Source organism: Corvus kubaryi, unplaced genomic scaffold (genome assembly GCF_017639235.1).
Source record: "Corvus kubaryi isolate FWS band 111438036 unplaced genomic scaffold, C.kubaryi_AGA036_p1.0 137, whole genome shotgun sequence".
Taxonomy (NCBI): Eukaryota; Metazoa; Chordata; class Aves; order Passeriformes; family Corvidae; genus Corvus; species Corvus kubaryi.
In genome coordinates, this window is record NW_024580671.1 from 17,174,930 (window position 1) to 17,201,047 (window position 26,118).

A 26,118-nucleotide genomic window follows, 5' to 3' on the forward strand; every position below is an offset into this window, starting at 1 on the left:
CTGTCTTTTCTCAACAGCCCATAGCCATTGATAGTCACACTCCAGTCATGGGATTTGTCCCACCGTATTTCAGTAACAGCAACAAGGTCATAACCTTCTAGCAGCCTGTGTCTTCCAACTCCTCCTGTTTGCTGCCCATATGCATTGGTGTAAAGGCACCTAAAGGGCTGTTGGATGTGTTGCCTTCCTAGAGGAACGCTCATTAATTCATTTGAGATATTTCCCTTGTGTTTCCCTGTTGGCTTCTCTTACCTCAGGAGACCCTGATGTATACATCAAAGAATGATGGAATTATTATAATAAGAGCATATGTTTAGACTTGCATAAGTTCCCAAACTTACCATGTTTTAATTCTCTGATCATGCATAAGCTAAGTTACATAGATTGACCATTTACTTCTAAGAGAGGATGATTTGACTTGCATGTAGTGTAAGGGCATTGCTGATGTAAGTTGTGAATTTGTTGTGTAAATATGGTTTATGAAAGCAATGTTCAAGTCCAGACTGGTAACATAAACCAGGCTTCTAGACTTGTGTTTATAATTAAATCTGTGAGCCACTTCATAGTCAGATGACAAAGTGCTGAGATGTGAAGAGCTGCAAAACATATATAAAATAATTCTTATATAAATGGAAATTGCAAAATGGTTAAGATCATCTAGATACTCTTTATATTTGTTCAAAGTAAAGGCAGAAAAGCATGTTTACTTAGAGATGTATTCAGCTTTTGTGCTTACCATCCTGAATTCTAAAATGCTCTTGGTTGAGAATATTTTGTCACCAGTTTTATGAAGTCTTACAGAAACATACTTTACCTGTTACATAACAATAAGCTAAGTGTGATTAGAAATTCTACAAACAAAATTGACAAAGGCCCAATTCTCTTTCAGTTTTCTGAATTTCAAGTCAGAAATTCAATTTCCATTTGCAGAGAGACTCCTTTGACTTAATAGATTTGTTCTTATGCAGCTGAGGGCAAGACTGGGGCAGAAGGGCATAGTGGGAAATTTATTCTCCTGCCTTCATAAAAAAGGAGTTTATTCTGACATAATGTGATTCTCGCATAATAGATGATTGTCACATATGTTGCAAAACCCACTGCTGTGCCCTCCTCTGTATAAGGCTAGAATTGAGCCCAGCATGTCTATTTTAAGCACTGAAATACAGAATCTAACTAGTGATGCATGTATGTATTATTCCTACACCAGAGTAATAACTCTTTCAGAAAACTTGCACTTGTGTAATACATGTTTATTTAGCCTTTTGTAGATGTATTATCTAACTATTGCTTTTATGGTTCAGGCCATGGATTATTAATTGAAACAGTAAAATAAGCAATCATCTTTGGTTGCCATAGCAAAGATACCCAAAATATAGTTGCTGAGGGAACCATACTGAGAATATACACAATATATAACCTAATAATATTGATATACAGCTTTAAGGGTACAAGAACATAAAATATACTTGTTCTCTTGTAGTGAGATTAAATATTGAATCTGATACGTTTATTGTTTTCTTTTTGAAAGTCTTCCTGTTGCATGTAGACACAGCTTACTTAATGTCATAGGTTAGCAAGCATAGTCCCGGAAGGGACGTCCTTGCTAAGGGGTGCTTACAGTTTCCTCTGGGAACTGATAGAACCTATCAGCTGGCCAGTTTGAATATGGACAATTCTCTAAGCCACTTAAAGTTGTGATCACCTCTGTGATCCACATTTAAGAATAGGCAAACTCCCCCTCCAAGCTCTCTCTCGTTTCCGGCGCTGGGACAGGTGGCTGCAGGGCCCGAGCAGGGCCCAGTGGGCCCGGCCAGGCCCTGCTTGGGCCAGGCCGGGCCGGGCCACGGCCATCCTGAAGCCATGGACCTGTTCCAGCCGTGGAACCCCCCCCACTGCCTTGCCGTGGGCAGCCGGAGCAGCTCGGCTCTCCCCCCTCTCGACTGCGATAAGAAAAAATTCAACATTCCAGCTGTAAAGCTGCAAGGCCGAGGTGAGAGTAACCCTTTTATTGCTGTGAAGAGCTGAAAACCTGAGGGAAGAGAGAGAGGAGATGCTTAAAGCTGAAATTCTGTTGTGAAGCTATGATATATCAGAGTATCCTGTTGTAATTTCATGAAGATATGGGGGGTGGAGTGTTCAATTCGTGAGCAAAAGCACCTGCGCTGAGATAGGCAGATGCTGACGCAGCTGTAATTTCATGAGAAGTTTGGACAGGGAGAGATGAACCAGATGAGGACTTTTGCTCCGAACGGGAAAGGAGAAAACCTCAGTCCGTAGAGATGCTCCCAGAGATAGTCCTAAAGATGAAGATGATGAAGACCCTTTGCTCCCAGGGAAGGAGAAGGGCCTCTCTGTTTTTGTTTCTGAACGGCTCAACCTTAAAAATTGTACCCCAAAAAACTTCAAGAGTGGACCCTCGAAGGCAGTTGCGGGAAAAGCTGCAAGTCGGGGGAAAGGACTCACACGCAGGCAGAGAGACTCCTCTTCCTAAATGGACTGAACGATATTTGGAAGTGGGCGGCTGTCTCGTTGTGATAATGTTTTCATAGCATGAGCAAGAAGAGACTTCTCTTTCTAAATGGACTGAACAAGGTTATTATGGAAGTGGTAAACAGACTGAAAATCTTAAGGGTTGTCTTTTCACATCGTCAGTGGGAGAAGGGAGGAAGGTGGGGGGAGGAGGAGAGTTCTGAAGGTGGTATTTTTTTTTTTTTCTTCTTTTAGGTCTGTTAATAAACTTCTTTATATTCTTTCAAGTTTGGTGCCTGTTTTGCATTTCTCCTAATTCTTATCTCACAGCAGATAAACAGTAATGAGTATTTTGGACCAAACCACTACACTTAACTATCAAATATGTTATATGTCTGTTAATCTTTAGACTTTGTCATGATTTTAAAAAAATCCTGCTTTGTTAAGAGAAGAAATCGACTTTGGAAAAGGATCATAAATGGATGAAAATTGAGCAAACATCATCATGATAAATGCTGCTTTTGTAATACAAATAAACTGCAATGACAAGATAAAGAATAATCAAAATTATAATATTTCCTTGCAGCCTTGTGGTACTTTATTTCTAACATTTGGAAAAGGCTAGAATGACCTTCCACATCCAGTCTGGGCACCGCAATATATATCATATCTTTTCTGACAAAGTCATTTATTATAGCAATTTTTTATATGCTTCCAGTACAGAAGACTTCAGAATATCCCCTGTTCAGGGTATCCCCCTTCAGAATATGCAACCTGTTCAAGGGCTTTGCTCCTCCATTGTTAGTAAGATTTTCCCAGTGTCTACCATGAATATTTATTGGTGCGACATAAGCCATTTACTTCATCCTGGTATAGTATTTCCAAGTTAGTTGTAACTTTGATTAAATAACCACAGCTTTCCATTTTTATTGATTCTTTATGCTTTGTGCTTAGATTGCTACCACTTTCTTGAAATTCTGTGTAGTGGATCCCATATTCAATCTTGAACTTAATCCATGCTAGACAGAGCAAGGAGACTATTTCACTTGTCTTCACATATTCCTAATTATAAATGGCTGGTTGTTTTTATCTTCTGGGCAGGACATTATTCATTATTCACTCATGTTCAGTTTGTGATCCATTGTAATCCCTAAAATCTGTTTTTGAAAATCTGCTATCAAATTCAAATGCTGTACACCCTACATTTGTGTAGTCAATTATTGCTAAGAATAGGAACCTGCATTTATTGATGGTGAATTGTTTCCTGTTCTTCAGTAGATAATTTCTTGTTTGCTAAGAATATTTGAACTCTAATGATATTAGCCTAGATATGTGCAGCTCCTTTTAGTTTTATATTTCACAAATACAATATTGTAATAACGAAACAGAAAGAGCATAAGAAGCCATTCTATTTTATCTTCAGACTCTTTATGAAAATGTTGGTTAATACTAAAGCCAGGACAGACTACACTGGAACTTCTATGCAACCTTCTGTGTTTGGCACTTAACTACTGTCAGCTGCTATCTAGCCTCCAGTTGTCCAACCAGTTTTGTATCAAGCATTAGGAGATCGAGCGAGATCCACTTGGGTCTTTTCTGCAAAATTGGATCCCAGGTTATGTGGCTGCACCAGATCAGGGCAGAACTTGAACATGGGCTCAAACCCTGGAAGCGGACTACTGTCATGATCTCTTTGGATCTCTCAAATTCACAGGATGAGATGTTCTGTGAAATAAACTATTATATGAGCTCATTAGAAGAGAAAACCTGCAGGGGCTCAGTCCCCTTTGTCTACACTAGTCTAAAGTGAGTCCACTAATTCATCACTTAGTTCTCGAAATTTCTAACTTACTAGTTCTCTAATTTATTACTTGCAGCTCAGCTCATGACTTGTGACTTGTGCACTTATAAGCAAAACAGTAATCTAGCCAATGGTGAGAGTGCTCATCCCTCCTCTTCTGTCACAACGTGGCATCTCCTGTATCACACCAGGAAGTGTGATCTAACACCAGCTCTCCAGCTGCTGTTAGATCTGCTTCAAAAATTCCTTGTGTAAGCTTAAGTATTTACACCTTCAAGCCGGAAAGTTTGGTCTGTCCAATTTCTTGGAGTTAGCAGGTTCTGAAGAAAAGTGCCAGTAAATCAGTGTGCAAGGATTGTGGCTGCAGGAGACAGCAAGCTGCAGGTGACAGTGGCTGTGTAATGACTGGAGTCCTTTCTGGCAGCCATGTCTGGCCTATGTGTTGCCATCACTTTGACCTAATGGCATTGGTACCAGTGCCATTGCAGGGCACATACAACAGGCCTTGGCATGAGCTGTGTGCTGGCCAAAATCTGAGCAGGAGTTGAGTGTAAGACTATGGAGACACTATGGAGAAAGACAGTTAGAGGTTGGTCAGGTCACTGATAGCTGGTTGGTGCTCCTAAGCCTTGGCAGGTTATTTATGGGAGCATCCTTAGTGCTCTTCTGGATGACAAAGAAGGGACACAAAATCCTTGGACATCTTTTAGTTACTCCTGAAAGGTGACGCAGTTCTTGGTCTCCAGATGGTGCCAGAGTGGCATGCAGGATTATGTTGTGGCAGGCACGTGCTTTAAAACAACTTACTTCACACAAAGAACTGGTCACTCACCAAATTGTGAGTAATTTTAGCTGAAAAATTCAATAAGGATTTTTAAGAGGCTGAGCTTGGGATTTTGTACAGGTTTATTGCCTTAATGCTCCCTAAGCACAGCCTGAATAGTCTGACATGGTTCTGAATTGTGTCAATAAGGGATACATTAAAGATTCCCCAGGTATTGTGCACAAAACAGTATGACTGACCCAAATGGTTCCTTGAAAGCTGTTCTTGTTTACTGTGTCATTGATCCACAGACAGTAAGTCTATGTGGGACTTTTGAAGAAGGCTTTTCAATTTGTTAAATACTAAGGATGCTCAAATTTGCCAAATCTAGGCAAAGTTTGGCATATCTTGAAGCATATTTGAGGGGCTTGAAGTAATGTCTCTGTACTGATTTCACATGGCCAGGTTTTGGACTACAGGGAGGGCTACAGGGAGGACTACAGGGATGGCTTCTGTGAGAAGCTGCCAGAAGCTTCACCCAATGCCAGCCAGCTCCAAGACAGACCTGCTGTTGGCCAAGGCCAAGCCAATCTGAAATGGTGCCAATGCCTCTGTGATAACATATTTAAGATGAAAAAACCCCAAAATTATTGCATAGATGTAATTGAGGCCAGAGAAGACTGAATATGTGAGAGGAACAGCCTTGCAGACACCAGGGTCAGCGGAAAAGGAGGGAGAAGGAAGAGCTGCTCCAGGCACTAGAGTGAGGTTAAGAGGTGATTTCCCTGCAGCCCATATATGATGATGGGGATGCAGAGATCCACCTGCAGACTGTGGAGGACTCCATGCTGGAGCAGGTGGATGCCCAAGAGAGGCCTGTGAACCTGCGGGAAACCTGTGCTGGAACAGGCTCCTGGCAGGGACCTGCAGACCTGTGGAGAGAGGAACCCACACTGCAGGTTTCCTGGTAGGGCTTGTGACCTTGTGAGGGACCCACATGGGAGCAGGCTGTGCCTGAAGGACTGCACCCTGTGGAAGAGTGACCCATGGTGAAGCAGTTTGGGGAGGACTGTTGCCCATTGGATGGACTCATGTTGGAGAAGGTCATGGAGAACTGTCTCCCGTGGGAGGGCCCCCACACAGGAGCAGGGGAAGGACTCCTCTCCCTGAGTGGTGACAGAAACAACCTGGGGCGAACTGACCATAACCCCCATTCCTTGTCTCCCTGTGCAGCTGTGGGGAGGAGGTAGCACTGAGAGGGAGGGAGGGGTGAGGAAAAGGTGTTTTCAAGGTGTATTTTACTTCTCATTATCCTGCTCTGATTTTGTTAGTAGTGAATTCAGTTAATATCCTCAAGTCTCTTTTACCCACGATAGTATTTGGTGGGTGATCTCTTTCCCAGACATTATCTCAACCCATGAACTTTTTGTTACCTTTTGTCTCCACTGTCCAGTTGTGGAGGGGAGTGATAGAGCAGCTCTGGTAGGTACCTGGCATTCAGCCAGGGTCAAACCACTACAATCTCACAGACTTTTATCAAACTCTTAACAGATTTGAATGAGGGACAGCCAGGAAATACTGTGATTCTGGGCTGGGGAAAGGCACGGGTGGGAGGGAAATCATGCAATGCTCAGCCAAAATCTTAAGTGTAGAAACAATTTTGGAGCACAGATGTAAAGAAAATTATTTTGTATACTTTCAAACTTTACAATAGCTACAAAATACTGTGTCAAAGTTTCTGACTTGCTGCAGACTCACAGTAGAACATATTTACATTCTTCTGCTAGAGTAAGAAGTAATTACACAGTAATTTCACAAGCAAACTTTAAAATGTTAACAGTTCTAATTACTGAGTGATAGGTAGCATATTGATAGTTTTATTTCATGTAATTAAAAATGGCAGAAGGAAAATTAAAAAATTAATTGTCAGTTTCATGCAATGATGTGATATGGAAGTAGGAAACAGCTTTGGAAACTAAGATCTGTCAGCAATGGAAATTGATACTGAAACAGGTTTATCTGTTTCTTTAATCCAGTTAGCTTGATCTCACAAACCCTGGTGTTTCATGTAATCATGTCTTGTTTCATGTTGACACGCTAACAAATGTAATTCTTACATTAAAAAAAAATTATTAAATAAACCAATAATAAATGCATTCAGTACATAGTATGTTCTTATTACTTTTTAAAGACAAATCTTTAAAGATAAATCTTTTAAAGATAAATTTATCTTTTAAAGATAAATTTTTAAAGATAAATCTATTGTGATTAAAGCATGAAATTTATGACTTTGTCATAAAGAAAAAGACAATTCAAAATGTCAACTCTAGTGCATTAATGGGTTTGACAAATGTTTTTGCCAAATTATGTAGGGAGGGCTGATGGTATCCTGGGGTGCAGTAGGAAGAGCATTGTCAGCAGCTCATGAGAGGTGGTCCTGCCCCTCTACTCGGCCCTAGTGAGGCCTTATCTGGAGTGCTGTGTCCAGTTCTGGGCTCTTCAGTACAAGAGAGACAAGGCACTACTGGAGAGGGTCCCCCAGAGGCCACAAAGATCATTTGGGGTCTGGAGCATCTCACTTGTAAGGAGACACTGGGAGCTGGGCCTGTTTAGTCTAGAGAACACTGAGGTATACAAATATCTCAAAGGCAGGCGTCAAGAGGATGGTGCCAGACTCTTTTCAGTTGTTCTCAGTGACAAGACGAGGAGTAGTGGCCATAAACTAAAACATATGAAGTGCCGTCTTGGCATGACAAAGAACTTCATGTTGAGGGTGGCAGAGCACTCGAATGAGCTGTCCAGGGAGGTCGTGGAGTTTCCTTCCCTGGAGACATTCAAAACCCACCTGTGTAACCTGCTCTAGGTGACCCTGCCTTGTCAGAGGCATTGGATAAGATGATCCCCAGAAGTCCCTTCCAACACTAACTATTCTGTCATTCTGTGACTTTCAGAAATCGCAATTTAGAGATCTAACTACATTTTATCAACCTGTGGATGAATAGATAATTAATACTGTTTGTTAATTGTTATTATTCATGAATTCTTGTTATTCATGTCTGGATCCTTGTTTATTCAACTGAAACAGGATTACCTTGGAATGTGGACTGAGCTCACTAGACTTAGCTTGCATGGAGTGTCTTTGCAAATAAATTAGTTATTTGAAGCATATTTGTTTGTGGTGAATCATTATGAATCTCAATGTGTTGCTTAGGCGTTACTTACACATCATTAGGGTACCCCTCAAAGTTTTAACAAGAAGTGTAATAACTATTGTGCCTTTAAATGACGAATGACAATTCAGCAGTGAATCCTGTCCGAGTGATACATACCAGCTATCAGGAAATTGGATTACTATCTTCTGTCAAGCCAATGATGTGAATGACAAGTGTTATTTTTTCTTAGTATTCAAAGTGGCACAGTAACAGCAGATACATGATACTTTTGTCTACTCACATGAGGCATTTAGTTAACAGGTGGTCTGCAATAACTAAAATAGATGTGTGGGACAAGTTGCATTGAAATTCATGCTGCATAACTTTTTCTAATCTTTTTGCATTACATGAGCACATTCTGCTCTATTAAATTTTGTATTAAATGAACATTGTGTCCTATAAGAATTACAGCAAGAGGAAATTATTCTCACTTATCACATTACAGAAATGCAAAGCTTTGAACATTAAAGTCAAATTATTTTCCATGATAAATTTCTTCATGTGAGGCTGCACTTACTGTTTGGAATTCATAGTTTTAAAGTTGTGCCTCCATTACATTACAAGATGCAGGTGGCCTAATTAAAACCAAGACTTATTAAGAGTTAAGTGGGAAGATCAAATCAAAATGAAGGAAATATTATGAATAATATATAGTCAGTTATGTGCAGCAGAAGCTAAAATAGGTAAGCAAATGTTAAATTAGTTTTCTCAAATTTATAGAGAGCAGAAGAGCACATTCTCCATTCTTGCATTTAAACCTTCAAAGAACCCAGCTTGTCACACACCATTCATATTGTAGCCTCTTTACCTTTTTATTTCACCTGTAGTCCTGTTGTACTCCAGTTTCTTAGCTGTATATAATTAACTCATTCAAGGAATCTGTACACTTCAAAGAATTAATGCTCTCACACATCCAAAACACTCAATGCTACTGGAGGCTCTACATCTGTCTCAAGAAGGATGCTGAGAGATCAGATAGCTTGGCAAAAGTAGAGTGCTTTATTGGCCAAAATATGCAGGTGTTGGCTTTTAAAATCAAATGAGAATCCATACCACAAGACACTCTGCATTCCATTTCTACTACACATATTCTGAGGAGATTTGGAGTGGGGAGGACACAGAGAAAAATTGTTTTAAGCCATTTGGGAATTGCTTGTTCCTGTGCCTTATTTGCAGTCATATCTTTGTAGAGGTTTTCTTGAGGACCAAAATTATTAGATCAGTGCAAGTGGAGTCTACATATGAGGGTTTAAAAGGATGAAGATGAAAATCATATTTTAAATACTTTCCCTGTGTGATGACCAACACCATGCAGTGCCTAAAAAGGTCTTGTTACATTAAAATACGTTTTGCAAACTAAATTAATTTTTATGCATATTTCATTTTCTTCATCTCAGTCAGTGAAGCCATCATGGTTATTTCAGTTAGTTTAATGTTCTTATGCCTGACTACAATGCTGATGTTTGTTGCTAGCCCTTCCAGCATGTCTGAGTCTTTAGGCACAGCCATGTGCAAGACAAGCGGCACAGGCTGAAGCACCACAAAAGCAGCCCTTGGAGGCATTGTGCATCAAGGACACTCATCCTCTGCTCATATGTTGGGGGGAAGAGAAAACAGGAAGAAAATTTCTAGCATGTCTTAAAAAATAATGGTTCACTGCTTTGCTCAGAGTGGCCAGGTTTTCTGACTACAGAGTATGTGGGGGAAGATGGAGCACTTTTGGATGGAATTCACCTTTATATTCATTTAATTTCATTTCATTTCACCTCTCTGAGGTTGTTTACTAATCCAGGACTGCTTTAGGAATCTCAGGGGACTTGTTCTCTTTTTTGCCAGTTAAATGAAAGGAACAGTCTACCTTCCAACACAGTGAATGTTTAATAAAATCAGTCTTCAGCCTCAACTCTCATTTCTAAGCTCAAGGTAGGAAATATATAAATCACTTAATGGGCATTAAGTAAACTCTGGAAATTTTCTGTGGTATTTTCTAATTTCTTTAAGGTCCTATCAGCTCCCAAAGTGGAAAACTTTAATTCTGATGAGGAGGAAAAAATTGAAACAATTAGAGAAAGTGCAAAATAGAGTATATACATCTAGCTGTGCTGGTGCCTTTAAACCTTGAAATCCCATGGAGCTGGTAAGTTGTGTCCCTTTGGGTCTAGATCCCACTTTATAAGTTCTGTGGCAGTGTGCAGGACTATTAAGGCCAATTCCCATTTTGCACTTTTGTGGCATCTGTCAAATCACAGTAGAAAAGACTGTCCTGCACTTTGCATGTATATTGAAGTGTGAATGGTACATATTTCTGCATTAAGAAAGGCTGGATTTCTAACTTCTAACCAGTTTCCAAAGAGGGCTGTTTTCCCCCTCTTCTGTTGACGGGGGTTCTCAGGATACAACTGTGCAGCACAAAGCACACTTTGTGGAGCCATCTGCGCTAGCCTGGAGAGCAGAACTATGCAGCTCTGCTACCCTGGTTCTTTTCCAGAGCAGATACACCCTGTTGCTAATGAGCATTAAGTACAGAGTATTGAGCTCCTGCACAGCCTAAATGGGTCTGCGATTCTGTGACTAGCCTGAGGGAACTTGGACAAAGTGAGGATCTTAGTTGTCCAATTCCCTACTGGTGGAAGAACGTCTCTTCCACTAATATTTGCAGACAATATTTAGTAGAAATGGAATGTCAATAAAAATATAGCACATTCTTACTCGTAATTTTGCTTCAAAATTTCAGAAGAAAGATACTTTCTCAGATAAGGCATGATGAGTTGGCTAAAGGGCAAAGATAGTTTCTTGGCTCAAATGTGGAAGAGGAAGCACTGATATGGCAGTTACATATTTTCATACATTCCCACGGGAGTCTTCTTGGTAAGGTTATTATTTGCCACCCTAGCATAGAAAGCAGTTGCATTAATTGTAAAATAACTTTCAAATTTGTCCTTTTAACATGGTTTGGATGCATAGTTCCATTCTCGCTTAAGAAAATGATTCCATCAAGTTGACATAAAGCATACATAACAGCTATAGAAAATAATTTTTAAAAATACTATTAAACCCTTGCACAGGGAGAAGATCTTATGCCAGAAATCAAACGGTGAAGATTGTTGGCTATTTAATCTTTAAAAACCGAAGTGTGGCCCCTGGAGACTGGAGGTTGCTGCATGTAATGCTTCATAATGTAATATGCAGTCCCAGCACATAAATGCTTCAGCCTGCTCTCAGGGGCAGATGGCAGGAGTTACAGGTACAAATATACAATTTCACGCTGTTTAGATCAAGACGAAATGCTGTAGATGGCACCTGTTGTCTCTGAAGTCTTTGCAGATTTTTCCTCTGCATTAAAGTTGAAAAGACTTATAGCTCAATATATTGTTAGCCTGCTTTCCATTTTTTTTGTGATTGTTCTGTCTCTCTCTGCAAGTCATTTCCCCTACCACAAATATATTTTGAAGTGACTGGCCAATTTCCCCAAAATTTTACTGAAATGAAGTCTTGAAGATATTAAGCTCTTAAAAATGTAATAAAAAGCAGGGGTAGAGTAGAGGAATGACATCAGAATAAAAGCCCACACTGGCAAACATCCATTTAAGTGCCTGCACAGGGTGATACGTGATCTGAACGGTTATTTGTTCAGTTTGGGCTCTGACTGGTCAAGGACCTTCTGCTCAGGTCTGCCTGGCTGCAGTGCAGAATAGCTGGGGAAGAAGTGCTCATCTAGGGTAGAAAAGGGAGCTGGGGGCTGAAGGACACAACCAAAATTGGGGCAAAGGAACCAAAGTGGCTGTGAGTACGGTGTCTAGGAGCCAGACACCACTACAGAGCTCCACAGAGCCAGCAGCTCGCATGGTGCAGGTAAAACATTTTTGTGGAAGGTGGGGTCGTGCATATACATCAAACCAGGGGAGCCTGTGAAATGTGCATGAAAATAGATCTACTACAATAATTTTTAACAACTACAAGCCAGCAGTATGATTTGGAGACTTGCAGCTGTCCTGTTGAGCTTTCACCAAATCTATGCTGTGATCAAATTCCTAAATGCAATCAGTGTAACTGCCACTCACTATAAACGTGTGCTGGGCTGACCTGATCTGACTACTAGATGCCTACCTGGCCACTCTCTCACTCTGCCTCCTCATCAGGCCAGGGGAAACAAAATAAAATAAAAGCACATGGGTTGAGAGAACTACAAGGAAATCACACTAATTATTGTCACAGACAAAACAGACTCCACTCAGGGCAGTTTAATTTAATTCGTTGTCAATTAATGTAGTTCTTCACCAACTTCTCAAACATGGGTCTCTGACCTGGTTGTTTGCAAGACTGTTTCTCGCTCCTTTTTGTTCCACTCTGCTGCTTCATCAGGCATTTTGCTGTTTCTTGGATCTGTTTCCCTGAGGCACCACCACCATCGTGCCCAAGGGGCTGGGCTGTGCGCTGCCTGGGGCAGGTGGGCAGGAGCTGGCTGGAACCAGCTGTGTCCTGCCTGGGGCAGCCCTGGCCTCTCCTCATAGATGCCCCCATGGCCAGTGCCTGGACACGGACGCCCTGGGCAATGAGGGGTTTAAGTGCACTCAAAGGTCAGGGCTTAACAACTATGTCGAAACACCACTGGTTCAACAACAGTCCAAAGAATGGCAATAACTCGTAGAAATGAAACAAACACTTTTACTGATAACTATCAGGCAAAAATTCAGGATATCCACAGCTGCTAGAGCACAGAGTGATTGGGCACAAACTTTGTGCTTATGTAGTGTCCTATAGTGTCCTAAAATTTTGGACAATTACTGGAGCCTCGAGGCTGGAGTTCCCTCTCTGGGCCATGGTGATTGTCTTTCAGAAACACACTGCTCCAGCATGAAATCAAAGTTCAGCCCTTAATCCAGTTTGCTTCAACTTCACTCTTTACAAAATGGAGGTGATGATACCTCCTAATTTCCTTAGTGTTGCAAGGTTCCAGCCCCTAAATGGGAGAGGGGATAAGTTTGTCACTCTAATACGCATAACATTAATTTTAGCAGGTGTCCTACTATATGATTTCTCTCTCCTTCCAAACTGTAATTTAGATGTCAGCCTCAAACTGACTCCTAAGTGAAAGTCTGCATCCAGCTGCTTAAACATGCCTATTTATGGCCATTTAAGATATTTTTAGTTTCCAAGAAATCTGCTGGAGGCTTTACCTCAGACAGCCCTCATGCCCTCCTGGACTGGTGGTGGGAAGTGAGATGTCATACCAAAACACATCTCTAATGATGGTTGTGTTCTACAATCAGGGAAGTGAATCTGGCTGGGGGCATCCAGTATCTTCCCTGATACAAAAGGAAGGAAAAAGTGACTACCTGACTCTATGGCCCACCTGCTGTGAGTGTTTCATGTGCATTGCAAATTAGAAAAGGGTTTTACAATGAAAATTATAAAGTGTTTGAATCTTGATGCAACAGTGGTGTTTAAGTCTTAAAGGAAAGAAGATCTTTGGCATATCCTGCTCGTTGTACGTGCTTAACACATCCCAGTAGAAAAGCAAGATGATGTGGTAGATTTAAGAGATAAGAAAAGTTAAACTGAAGAAAGGAGGGCAAGCGTTGCTGCATGTGGTGAAAATGTCCTTGTCTTAGTTGATGGAAGAGGAATTGGCAATGCTAAGGGAGGGAGAAAGGAAACAGGACCACTATGGAGGCACAGGGCGTGTCCTCAGGCATTCACTCTACTTTGTTTAATAATCTGACTAATAAGTTTGGTTTGCTTTTTCTTCTTGTTATATAATGAATTACCAACAAGGATGACTTGCTCATCCCTGAACTTTCTCATGATTTCTCTGCAAAGCCTGAGTAAGCCTTCAGTTACTTTTCATCTTTGGATTAAAGTCTTTGAAAACAAAAATTCAACAGGAATGTTAAAAAGCTCTGCAGTGTCTGAGGTGTGTTGTTTATGCGCCATTTTTGTAGAAGAGGCCAGCATATATTTTACACTCCTTTTTAAGAATGGACATGTTAAAGGCCTCACATCACTGAGAAGTTTTTTTGGTTCTTAAAGTGACTATTAGAAGTAAACACTATTAATTTAATTCAAGAGACAAAAGGAAGACTCCGCAGAACTTTGTTTAAACCCCTTGATTGTTGTTTATCTTAGCTATTCTATTATTGGAAATTTATGTTATTCAAAATTCTATTATTGAAAATAATTGCATTTCTTATCAGAGAACAATTACTACTTGCATCATCAGACTTGTCGCTACAGACAGCTAAGTCCTTAACTATCCAAATGAAGTTGGTGATGGCAGACATAAAAGCACTAAGTCAAGGGGTTTCAAAAATTGTTCACATCACATAAACAAAACAAATGCAGCTGAAAGCAAAACCTAGAAAATATTATGACATTTTAAAATACACAAAACAAGCTCATCTCGCTGCTGTGCATCTACCCCGTAAATTATACATTTCACTATAAATTCCATAAAAAACATGGGGTGTAAGCGTGTAGAAAGGCTGGACGTTTTGTAAAGGTCTGGTGTAGTTCCCAGTCTAACAAACAAACAAATGAAATCTCTCTGCCATATGCTAATGTTCTAAATGTGGACAGACGCTGCCTGAAATACCTTGCAGATGCAAAACAGTTTCGCTAATGTTTTTTCTGCATCAGGAAAGCAGCCTCAGGCTATTGAGTTAATGTTAGATACTGGATCAGCATTTTCTGTACTTCTGATTTACTTAGCTGAAGCCTGCTGTTGTCTCAGCCTAGGGAACATCTGTGGGAGGAATTTAATACCTGGGTTTGCCATTCTTCACGTGAAACTTAGATTGGCACATACTAATGACTGTGACATTCATAACTGTGCATAACCGTATTTCCATTCTGGGCAGAGACTTCTGGATTGCACCAGCTAGTTCAGAAGTTATAAGCCCCTCAATGTCTTTAGAATCCCGAGTAAGGGTTTCAGTGTCTGCTGTTGTAAAGGCAGCAGAGAAATACCCCCTCACGTTTCTTTGCAAAAATATTTGCCTGCTAAAATAAAAGCCAATCAAATATGATGTCTGGAAGACAAATGCCACCACTTACTGTTCTCCTTTAGAAATGGAGAGTTTTTACTGTAAGAGATTAAAGCATCCCAGTAAAGCACCAATGAACAATGAGAACTCTTAGTACACCATGACGACTGTTTCCCAAAGCAGACGAAACAAAAAAACTGACTATCTATCTAGATTTTTGGATATAGATATATAGTGAATAAGAATCACTTATGTTTATAAAAAAGCATTGAGGAACAAATTTGTTTGCTCAATTCACTTCTAAGTTACAGCATGTGAACCACTACATTATTAGGCTAGCAGACATCTGACAGCATTTGTTGCACCAAACTGCTTGGATCTGATTGGTTTTATATGTGCTGGAGAGATTTGTACTCCATGCACTTAGAAATGTCCACAATTGTTTAATTTTATTTTGATGATGCAGAAGACTTTTAAAAGCTTACTTACACAAAACAGTCTGATAAACTGTTCTGCATTATTCCTTTGTAACTTTGTTAAATGTCTTGCCAGACAAATGGCTTTTTTTTGTGTGTGTGACTCATAACTTTACAAACCATGTCTTATTGTAAGCATTTTTTTTTTTTGTTTGAGGCCTTTAACCACAGGATGCAAAGTTCATTCAAAATTATGTCCCGGGTGCTTAGCTCTCTGGATCACTGTTTTGTAAACTTTCAGGCTAGTCCTGGATTGCTGTTGTGGAAACTCCCTTGGAAGAGTGAACAGCCAACAGGAAGTCTGTCACTCTTTATTTTTATCTCATAATTGAGATAAATTATTCTTCTGATTATGGACTTCTTTTCCAGTGGGGGCAGAACCATTGCAATTATTAAAAAAAAAAGACTGAAGAGGAAATAGAAAATGTGATGTCCCCGGGCTTACACATCAGTGGCACAGAGGGAACTTTATTTTGATGTACTAGTTTAAGAGAAACTAAGGAAATGCCTGCCAATCCAATGGTTAAGTCTTCTACAATGCCTTCACTGATTTTTAGTATAGTTCATCAGGTGAAAAACCAAGTTTTCCTTACAAGATGGATGTATGATATTAGGTGTTTTTGACTCGCTGTCATAGAAACGATACAGGCAAAATGTGTGGTTGTTCTACATTGAATGTACTGCTACAGTTGGGATATTGAAGTTAAGGATGCTCTAAAATTTGGCTGCATGGAGGTCACATTATGAGACAGGAGGCACGTGTTGCACTGTCATTCCAATCTGTCCTTTTCCCTAATTCATTGTAAGAAGAACTTGTGAGTAATACCATAGTGCCATTTGACCTAACAAATCATCTGATAGATTACTTCAGGAAGGGATCAGACATAGTGATTATGTTACCGCGCACTTTCAGCAACCATAAATGAATTCTCCTTTAGGTGTCCTGTGGAGCTGAAAGAGTTAGCACCTGACACCAAATTGCAATATGTATCCTTGGGATCTGAAGCTTTGCTCAGAGAGAAGTATTGTATTTTAGGAGATGGATGGTGTGTGCTTTTTAAGATTGTGGAGGAATTGAACACTTCCTGTGTATGTTTGGGAGAGGATTTGCTGACGCTGATCTAGAAGGGCCTTGAAAACCTTTGCTGCTGACTTGCTGTCTTCTGAATGAGGTAATTAAAAAATGAGGATGAAAAGTTTAACACTCTTCACTCTGGATCATGCCATTTTTTCCACCTGATTGTCAGCTGCACAACTTTTTCTGGGAATAGGGAGCAGGACCACTCATTCCTACCCTATCCTAAATGAGTGCCCTGATCACAAAATTGTAGTGCTGGCGCCTTCCTTATTTGCTCAACTTTTGATCCCAAGTTTATTGATGCCTTCTTTTTATACTGATTTTACTTTGGCAAAATTGTGAACAGAAATTTTAACCTATTGTTCTTTCATCTTTTTCTTACAGGTGAAATCTGTCACCTGTAAGAGAGCCTAAAATGCATTTTCCATGTTCTAGCAAAGAATGTGGAGAAGAATGTGGAGAGCAGCACCAATGTCATCACCTCCCCTTCAGTCCTGGTTTCAAAAGTAAGTGTGATCAATTAGAGCAGCTACTACTAGAAGAAGGCTCAGTCTCTGTAGAGGGGTGACAGAATAAAATCAGCTTCTTCCTGATGATTGGTTTTTGCAGACACTTTTTGGCAGTACCTGGGCAGGATCTTACTTTCTGTGTGGTGTTTGAGGTGTCAAGACTCCTATAGTTTCCATTCCACTTTGCTCAGTACAGGAGTCCTAAGGTTTGAAAGTACGTAAAAGTCACAGAATGTATTAGAAATGAAAGCTTTTAATTATGTTGAACATTCCCTAGCCTATTGCCATCAGTGGTAGAGAAGTGACAGCAATATGCATGGGAATGCCAAATGTAATTAAAAATGTTGGTTTCAAGTAGAACCTGTGATTTTTCTGACACCTGCAGTGTCACAGTCTTTAAATGGATCTCATCCCATTTGAAGGCTGACAAGCTACCTGAGCCTCAGGAGGAGAGCATCAACTAGGACAAAATGAGAAATGTGCCAAATCTTTGCTGTTTGAAATTCACATTACAGTGTAGTCTGAAGTCTGAAGATGTTCTATTTGCACATTATCCAACTGCACAGTGTGTTTTTCCATGGCACACAGATAGTGCTGGCTGGCCATGACATTAGCAAGTAAAAAACCTGAAGCAGTCTGCTCTCCAAGTGGAAATGCAAAACAAAACCATCATGCAAATTAACCTCAATAATTCTCCATTGACTGAAGTGTCAAGACACCAGGGTGGGTTCATCACAGTTGATTTTAGAGATAACTAAGGTAGACAACTGTTTTTGATGTAGTCAGCTTCGACTCCCATAATAATCAGTAGAGAAATAGATGCATGTGCAAGTTTTCTGATCTGTTTTGTGAGCATACTTTAGGATGGGTGGAATCCCACTGCGGAAAAATCTTTTTCCCCTCTATAAACAGCAAAATTTACAAGTCCAACATAGTTGCAGACATCAACATTGTACACTTTTATAATTGTGAATCAGGTGGATCTAACCCCATGTCTATGTAAGTGTGGTGATTTCAACCCAGCTCATAGTGGATCAGCTGAACCCTGCATTCAGATTGTATTTATCTATCATAAATAGCACAGTATCACTGCATATGTGGGAATGCCACCTAATCCAAAGGCATGCTGAGTGTGAAATTTAACCCTTTGCTTTAAATTCTTTTATATCTTGTATAATCATGTGCACTTCATCATAATAGTCTTTCAAAAGAGCTTGGGATGATTTTGTCTTCTTCCTTTCCTTTGAGAAATGTTAAGTCTTGGTTAAGATATTGCCATGCTGACGTTGAATGGACTCAGCAGGAATGAAAGTGGGGAATGAGGACCCACAATGACATAATAGTAATGTCTGCACTTACGGGGAAATTGATTAGGAAGAAATTAGTGCAGCCATCCTGCAGCCACCCTTACAGCTTGAACACTGGCAAAGAAACTTCATTCTCCTTGATGGGTTATATGCTGGTGTAAGCAGCTTAACTGCATCTTTTCAAAGTTTCAGTTCTGCAAAGATTTCCTCTAAGATTCTAGAAACACAAAACCTTATGAAGACATAATATCACTATCGCGGTATCCCGCAGTGGTAGGGAGGAGAAGAGAGATCCAGCAGGCAGGAATTGTGCAGCAAGATAGATTTATTTAATTATTTTACAACTCTTTTATAGACTTTTTTCTTCATAGTCTAATTGGTCAAAGGATCAGCCACCCCTTGGGGTGATTGGCTAAAATCCTAAAACATCCATTGTCAAAATATTTTTCTACTGTACCATAAACAAAGCTCTGCAAGGTCACAGGTGTTCATAGTTTTTATAGAACTCTGCTAATATGTTCTGTGAGAGAGAAAAGCATCTCACGGGCCAGGAAAGAAGCAAGAATTTTCTTGCTAGCCGCATATTTGCATCCACATATCGCCTCCCACAGCAGAAGTTGTATTTATGCTGGTGCTCTAAGCACTTCAATTGGGCTTCTGTTAAATATTGTTCAAAATAAGGCTAAACTGTAAGTATCTTTCAGTAATTCTGGGTTTATAAGAAAATGTGAACAATTTAAATATCACTGCAGGAACTTTATTTGATTTTAATTATCAGGCAACTATTTATTCAGTGACCAGAAATAATTTTAATTTATTTTCAGGGGGTAAAATTAGCACTTTGTTATTTTTATTGCATAACTTTTGCACCACCTGATTTGTTAATGAGCTTGTCACCTACACACATTAATGCCAAAGATCTAATGTCAAGAGTACATACCATGCTGGTACAGGCTGTGCAGTCCAGAAGCTGATATACTCTCAGGGGTAGGCATCTGTCTAGCCAGTGTAAGCAGCATGTCCTCCTGTCATTCCAGAGGGAAAAAATGCTAAGTGACAGCTTAACAAGAATTGAAAGAGTGAGTGAGGTGTAACAGAAAACAGTGGAAGAGAAAAACGTAAAACATAGTTCATTTAAAAACCTTCCTCTTATGTAATAATAACCCAAATTTACATTGCTATTTTTCTTCCTGTCTGCTTGCCAAACAAAATTAAACTCTTTCCTCAGAAAACAAGTTTGTTTAATAGAGATAACTGTGCTATTAATAATTAAATTCCTTCTTAGTATAAAGTGCCAGACAAATATTATCACTAAAACTATACATTTTCTTTTTCTGCAGTATTTGATCCTTCTATCCAACTAGCTAAAGGGGCCAGTAGGTTGTAATGTACAAGATGAGAGAAATGACTAGATGAAAACATGGAAATTTGGAAAACCAGTGCCACAGGGGGCTGACTATTCAAAGATAACAAGCAGGGGATCCCAGCTTTGGCTGGAAAGCATTTGGAGAATGCTGTTGAAACCAGACAGTTCAAAGATGGAAATGAAAGTACTCTGGCTAATCATTGTGCAGAATCAATCCAATTAGCTTAATGGCAAAGGGAAAATGGGACAGTTATTAAAAATGAAGTAGCTATACTGGGGTTTGGTTGTTTGTTTTTTTAAAAATGAAATCCTACCATCTGGACAAGTTTCAAGTAGTGTGGCTTCAGTAGTCTTTCTAGCTCTTCTTCTGAATTCTGTTCTTCATCTTACTCGTATAGTTTCTTTAAATACTAAGATTAATTGATTGTTATTATTTTCTTCTTGGCATCATGGTTCTACAAAGTGTTTTTCTTAAGGCTGGAACCCAAGGCTTAATACTGCACCTTTGCAGAAAAGTTTCTGAGACTGTGTAAGAGCCTGACTCCTTCCTCTGCTGCAAGTCCAAGACAGGAAGTGGTGTCTGAGTCTCTCTGTTTGTCACTGTGGCACTCATTCCTTGGGGTCCATGTGCCAGCAATCTGTCTCAAAATACTTTCTGGATAACCTTCTGTTGATCAACAACATTCTCAGCTGCATTCAGTGCTTTATTTTAAGTGATTTTTTTGTGATCTTTGTCCCCTCTTTGAGCAAAACAGTTTATTTGCAGTGTAGATACAGCAATGCAGGCTTTATTCAAACATTAACAGAAGTGTGGCTGCAGTATCCTAGTACTCATCATATGGACATAGGCAGAATTTTTCTGCTTTTGTTGGTAAAAAGTCCCCTCTTTTCTGCTGAAGTTAGACTGCCATAAACATTCAGGCTAGTTAGTACAGTATAAGTTACCATGATGTCACTCTGCAAATGCAGTGCAGGCATAGCTAATGTCAGATTAACAATTCATGTATATGAAAAACTGAAATGCAATGCTGATTTTATTTGGTATTACTGGTACTCATTGGAAATCCACCTCCTGATGGGGCATACTTATTTTTAAATAAATATCATGTATTGCAGAGAACATGCACAGCAGGGAGTCACAGCAATCTCTCTCTTGGTAGCATTTGCTAAATAGGCTGTAGGCACACATCCATTGCTTATTCATGGTCATATTTTATTTACCTTGTTTTCAGTTGTGCCTATTCCTTATCCTAAGTTTTTTTTTTTATTGCTCATTTTCTTTTTGTCAGTTGTAATTTTCCAGGTCAGGCACCTCTTACTATACGTAAAGAGGCTGCAAATAGGATACTACAAGATGGCAATGGTTACAGGCTGGACTTCACTACTCACTGGAGCACATGCTCAGAGGTGATGAGCTGCTTTTCTTCAAATCCCTGGGTTTTCCTTTAAGATTTTGAACCTTCTAAAGATCATATTTTTTCTCTTGAACCTTCCTCCTTGAACTGCTAACAACCTGTCTCACCATCCCTGTGTCTACAATTTTAACTTCCTTATCTTTGCTGCTGCTCTACATACCTCTGAGTTCTCTTTCTCACAACTTCCCAGTTTCTTTGACAGCCTGAGCCAAGCATATGGCTGGGCTGTGTCAGAGCTGTGCCTCTGATTACAGAGTCCTGAAGCCCTCAGAGGGGTGGGATTCAGACTTCACCACATCACTCTTCATGTTGGAGTGTCTGGCCATTTCTAGGACCAGCCCATGAAGAGCTCTGGAGATTTTCCTGGGCAGGTTTAGGCTTGTTAGAAGGTATATGAAGATATATGCTAACTTCCAACTGTTTCTTCCCTGAACTTGCAGTCTTTTGTGCTTTATTATTCACTGCTGACTCTCATGGACCCTTTTGCTTATTCTATAATATGATTCAAATCCAAAGTTTCCCAAATATTCCTCCCCCAAACAAAGAAGTTGCATGTCTTATGTTCATTCATCACTGATGAAAGAGAGCATATGGCTACCCAAATATTCACCCAGTCTTTGCAGTTTATAAGCCTACCATTTCCTTTATCTCTTGTTAGAAAGGAGAATTCTGTGGAGTCCCCAGAGTGCTTGGGCTGCTTCTATATCTTGTTTCTCTCTGTGGGGTAGAAGACAGCTATGCTGGGATTCAATGACCTTGCAGTATGTCCTTTAATCAAGATGAGGTACCACCTTTAGCTGCCAAATACAGAAGTCGCATGTAGCCCTGCAGAGGCCTTTGTAAATCTATGTGGGAGCACTGAACTAACAGGGTTGGAGCTGATTTGGTGGATTGCACAGGCCTCCAGCTGCAGTTCTAACCTAATGCAGAGGGACTTCCTCTCTGCTCACTCATGGTGGAGACAAGACACAATGTAGATCTTAGAGCTTGGTCAACAACAAAATGAGCATGTGCCTCATGTTGGACACCAAAAAGGACTGCGGAGGATTGACTTTGGTTGGATGACAAGTGCTCACCAAGATGCTCTACCACTCTCCCTTCTCAGCTGGACAGAAAAGAGAAAATAAAATGGAAAAGAACTCACAGGTTGAGATAAGGCAGTTTACTAAAGCAAAAGGTTGCAGGACTCAGAGTGTAAGCAATTTTAGGTAAGGCAACAGCATTTTAAGGTCTGTAGGTGGATACGAGAAGGAAATATTTTGTGTCAGGGTATTTAGGACATGCGTCTTTGTGGCGTGTCTGTAAAATGTCATTCAGCACATTAGACCAATTAGCCTTTGAGGTTTCTTTCCAGAAAAAAAGCATCTTATACATTTATATATAGACATTCATCTTCCAAGAATCTCTAGCTCTGATTCACTAGAGATAGGTCTTTTAAAGGAACATAGAGATAAAATAACGTGTATTATCTTGATTTCTACTTGAAAGACACAATGCAAAACTAAATTGTATTTACACTATATTTAACTCAAATGAAACTTTCCCGATATATGTAATAGTCTATATCTGTCTAGTGTTAGGAAGTGTTCCATGTATTTCATGTTTCCATGTTTTTGCAATATTGAGTTTATTCCGAGGAACACATTAATTTTGCAAGCCAAAAAGATGAAGCACTAACTCCTTTTTGAGCACATGCTATAAAAATGGGAGAAATCATGTTTCGATAACAAACATTTTCCCCTGTAAATGGGCCACAGTGACAGTACTGGTAAATGCTTGACAATCATGTTAATCACCATGAAAGGAGAGACTTATGCAAGCAGACACCCTGCTCTGGAAGTGCTTGGGCATGCATTCCATTCTGAGATGAATTTGTAGTTGAAGAATGGCTGGTTGCTACTAGTCATCAGTGTACACTGTCCATTTTGAGCAGTGAATTCAGACCTATTCAGCCCCAATGAATCCTGACAAGCAAAAATGGAGGCATATTCTATTTTCTGAAATGTCTTCTCTCATTACACATTGGTGCTCCTTTGACAGCTTCTCTTCCTGCTGTCATAGCTTCTTCTGTCATCCATCTTCCAATGGACTCAAAACAAAACTCTGAATTTTTATTAACTACTGACTGTTGATATTCAGGGGTTCTGTTCTCATTGTCAATGAAGAGTTCTCATACTTCCTTTTTTATACTATGTCAGCACAGATGCAACTTTTGCCATAGTACTTTTCTCTGGCTTTCCGCAGACCTTATTGTATATTGCAGTGCTGTCCAGAGTTTGTATGTATCAGATGAAGATCACTGTCAATAGATGCAAAAGCATTTCAGCAGAAGATATTTGAAGTGCTACGTCCAATCTGAGAATGTCTGACATCAATCACATCTCTGTCTTCAAGCAAATAGCACATAAAAGTTTAGTTCATTAAAAAAGTAAAAAAAGTTTGTGTGTATTTCATACCAGCCTCCTTAGGCATTGTAGTATTTTGCTCTAAATTTGATAATAAGATTTGAAGGTATATTTGACAAGTACTACTTCTTTTCACATGCTATTCTGGCAGCCATATCATATATGAAGATACTAAGATAGAATAACACAATAAGATATAAAAATTGCTATTTAGCTGAGTTATTCTACCATTTTCCAAGTGAGATAATGAGACAATTCCAGAAGCATTGTAGTTGTCCTAGCAATTTCCAACTTTGCTGCTAAAAATCACAGAGAATTCTGATAAAGTCAGGGACTGCATAATCGCTGACTCTCTTTAAATTGCCTCACTACTTTCTTCAATTTCTTTGTTGAAGGACTGGCTTGATTAGATTCTTCCTTTCCTGATTGTCCTTCTCCTCCTTCTTTAGCAGTTACTGTAGTTGTTGTTTGCCTCCCTATCTCAGCCATGGTGTCCTCAAATGCAGTTTGGGTTCCTGTCTCAACTACAGTCCCTTGAGAGTACTGAACTGAGCCTGGATAGACACAGGGCAGGCCCCAGTGCAGTGCTGGAGGCTGCTGGTTTTCACTGGAGTAGGCAAGGCACCCTTCTAGCAATTGACAGGTCAGTTTGTCAGGGTTGATCATCTGTTCAGGTGTTAAGTCCTAGGTAATGGGAGGTGATAACCACCCTAGGAACCTGCTCAAATCTTCCCACACTCCCTGCCACCCACGGACTTCTCACTTCAGGGCACATTTCAATATCTTCTCACCCACAATTTGTTTTGTCTTGTACCAGGATGACTCCATATTCCACAAACCCCATAGAATTCTAGCAGTATCAAACAATAGTGTTAAAAATCTCACGTAAGGGTGAACAAGGGCCGTGGGAGCCTGCATAAAAAAACCATCTACATCCATCCTGAGTAGAGAGAGGGAGATGTGTTCACTCATCAGCTCCACAAGACAGCTCCCCCAACACAGCAAGGCTATCAATGTAAGGGCAAAGCACAGAGCCATTGTGTTTATTAATAATGTTCCCCAACTCAGCAAAATAAGGAGATAAGCAGTGCAGCTGACAAACTCCATGTACATTCTGCTGGATAATTACCTATAGCATGCTTAATATAAAACTGCCATTGTCTCACCTCATGTTGGGCACCAAAAAGGGCTGTGGAGAATTGACTTTGGCTGCATGCCAAGTGCTCACCAAGATGCTCCAGCACTCTCCCTTCTCAGCTGGACAGAAGAGAGAAAATAAAATGGAAAACAACTCATAGGTTGAGATAAGGCAGTTTACTAAAGCAAAAGGCTGCAAGCAGAAGCAAAGGAAAAACCCTAAAGATTTTATTCTCTACTTCCCAGCAGCATGTGTTGTCCAGCCACTTCATGGGAAGCAGGGCTTCAGCAGGTGTAATGGTTGCTCAAGAAGGCAATTATTGTAAATAATGAATGCCCCCCTCTTCTTACTCCTTTTCTATGCCTGAGCCAACATCATATGGTATAGAATATATCCCTTTGTTAAATCTGGGTTAGCTGTCCTAGTTGTGTCCTCTCCCAATATCTTGCCTATCTTTCTGGTGGGGGGATGGAAAGTTGGGAAGACAGTGCTGATGCTGTGCCTGTGCTGCTCAGCTGCGGCCGAAACACTGGTGTGTTATCAGCACCTTTCCAGCTACCAGTGCAAAGCACAGCTCTGTGAAGGCTGCTGCAGGGAAATGACCCAATTCACCAAAGATGACAGGAGTGGCCCCATGGAGAGAGGGTCCCACACTGGAGCAGGTTTGCTGGCAGGACTTGTGATCCTGTGGGGGACCCACGCTGGAGCAGCTTGTGAGGAACTGCAGCTCGTGGGAATGACATCACATTGGAGAATTTCATGGAGGATTCTCTCCCATGGGAGGGACCCCATGCTTGAGCAGGGCAGTCCTCTCTCTGAACAGCAATGAGCAGCAGAAACATGTGATGAACTGACCACAGTCCCCATTTCCTATCCCTCTGCATCTCCGCAGGGGAGCAGGTAGACAGCTGGGAATAAAGCTGAGCCCAAGAAGGAAGAAAGGGAGGGGGGAAGATTTGTTAAGATTTGTTTTTACTTCTCATTATTCTTCTCTTATTTGATTGGTAATAAATTCAATTAATTCCCCGAGTCAAGTCTGTTTTTCCTGTGACAGTAACCAATGGATGATTTCCCCCTGTCCTTACCCTGACCCAGGAGCCTTTAATTCCTTTCCTCTCCCCCATTCAGCTGGAGGGGACTGACAGCATGACTTTGGTGGGCACTTGGCATTTGAGCCAAGGTCAAACCACTTGTTA

At 40.3% G+C, this 26,118-nt stretch overlaps 1 long non-coding RNA gene across 1 annotated transcript; it reads right to left on the reverse strand.

Annotated features, from left to right (window-relative positions):
• Positions 1-6,310: 6,310 nt before the first annotated feature.
• On the reverse strand, positions 6,311-16,009 carry LOC121659453. The gene is made up of 3 exons (XR_006014337.1): positions 15,999-16,009; positions 9,015-9,018; positions 6,311-6,384 (listed from the first exon to the last, which is right to left on the reverse strand). It is a non-coding gene; the product is annotated as an uncharacterized LOC121659453 (long non-coding RNA).
• Positions 16,010-26,118: the final 10,109 nt, after the last annotated feature.